A 2,027-nucleotide genomic window follows, 5' to 3' on the forward strand; every position below is an offset into this window, starting at 1 on the left:
AGCTCACTACATGTGCAGCTATGCAGCGATTGGGCATGTGTATCCTACCTTCACCCTTAGGTGGCAGTACTACACATAGCTCTGTTAGGCCACTCATCTCTTTGAACACTATTTGGAGGTGTGCTCTATTGTAAATGGAGAAGCTACAAAATTTTTATCCTCACTCTCACCAAGCGAAAGCTGTTATTATTTTGTGTTTCTTTGCTTATTCCCTACTTTTTTTTATTTAAAGACTTAATTCAGTAAAGAACACATAGGTCATTTACTCCTAGTGATGCAGTTTAGAATGTACTTATTTACTTTTGACACGATGTGGTAGGTTTTTGCTGTAGTGTACTTTGCAATCAACCATCAGATACTGCAAGACTGGTAAATAAAGTAATAAGTGTTACCTCCACTTAAGCACATAACCATCTCATGGAATGAAAAAGTACTGTCTGCCAGGCGCAAGACTCTAAATCTGAGCTCCCTGCGCTAAAGTCATGCATGTAGGCCCAGAACCACATCAATGTGAATACTTTACTTGGGTTGGCCTGATAAGGTGCTACAGACAAGTAGGCTCCACTACTGCATGTACAGTGAGGTACATTATTTGGTAATGTCCTATGAATAATATTTGTCATACACTTTAGGGGTATTTCTTGAGATTAGTGAGCCCATTGTCTTATATTGCATTACTTGCCTTAGAATCATCTATGTCGCTTTGGGGATTTTTAAACGTTAATGAGAATCATTCTGAATATATGAACAAAAGTGGACTCAAGATTGATCCTTGAGGAACATCTTAGTTAACAGGGATGAAAATAGAGTACTGATTGTCATAGTAAATAGTTTGATTTCTTTTAGACATGTATGACTGAATAATTTCAACAGCAGGCACAGAAAAACCTACTGTTTTTAGTTTGAGTGGTAGAGTACTGTGGCACCCTGTGTCAAAGGATTTTGATAAATCAAAAACTTTGTACTCCCTCTACTTCAAGATAATTAATTATGTAGCTCATAACAACATCACATGTTGATAATTTTTTTCCATAGTGGAATTGGTTACTTCTAAATGTCTGATTAGATTCTAGGAAATTAATTATTTGAATACAAATTAAGAAACTTCCTGGCAGATTAAAACTGTGTGCCCGACCGAGACTCGAACTCGGGACCTTTGCCTTTCGCGGGCAAGTGCTCTACCAACTGAGCTACCGAAGCACGACTCACGCCCGGTACTCACAGCTTTACTTCTGCCAGTTCCTCGTCTCCTACCTTCCAAACTTTACAGAAGCTCTCCTGCGAACCTGAAAGAAAGGATATTGTGGAGACATGGCTTAGCCACAGCCTGGGGGATGTTTCCAGAATGAGATTTTCACTCTGCAGCGGAGTGTGCGCTGATATGAAACTTCCTGGCAGATTAAAACTGTGTGCCCGACCGAGACTCGAACTCGGGACCTTTGCCTTTCGCGGGCAACTGCTCTACCAACTGAGCTACCGAAGCACGACTCACGCCCGGTACTCACAGCTTTACTTCTGCCAGTTCCTCGTCTCCTACCTTCCAAACTTTACAGAAGCTCTCCTGCGAACCAGGAGAGCTTCTGTTCCTCGTCTCCTACCTTCCAAACTTTACAGAAGCTCTCCTGCGAACCAGGAGAGCTTCTGTAAAGTTTGGAAGGTAGGAGACGAGGAACTGGCAGAAGTAAAGCTGTGAGTACCGGGCGTGAGTCGTGCTTCGGTAGCTCAGTTGGTAGAGCACTTGCCCGCGAAAGGCAAAGGTCCCGAGTTCGAGTCTCGGTCGGGCACACGGTTTTAATCTGCCAGGAAGTTTCATATCAGCGCACACTCTGCTGCAGAGTGAAAATCTCATTCTGAATACACATTAGTTTTTCAATAACCTTAGACAAAATTGCTACAAGGAAAACTGGCCTATGGTTGTTAATCAAGTTATTGACATATTGCTTTTGAATTTGGATTATTTTAGCTACTTTCAATTTTGCAGGGAAACAGCCAACATCAAATCAATAATTTATGATATGACAAAGAAC

General features: G+C 41.6%; 1 non-coding gene across 1 annotated transcript; it reads right to left on the bottom strand.

The window, feature by feature from the left end:
- Positions 1-1,409: 1,409 nt before the first annotated feature.
- Positions 1,410-1,484, bottom strand: Trnas-cga (transfer RNA serine (anticodon CGA)). The gene has a single exon. It is a non-coding gene; the product is annotated as a tRNA-Ser (tRNA).
- Positions 1,485-2,027: the final 543 nt, after the last annotated feature.

Source organism: Schistocerca serialis, chromosome 5 (genome assembly GCF_023864345.2).
Source record: "Schistocerca serialis cubense isolate TAMUIC-IGC-003099 chromosome 5, iqSchSeri2.2, whole genome shotgun sequence".
In the NCBI taxonomy this organism is placed as follows: Eukaryota; Metazoa; Arthropoda; class Insecta; order Orthoptera; family Acrididae; genus Schistocerca; species Schistocerca serialis.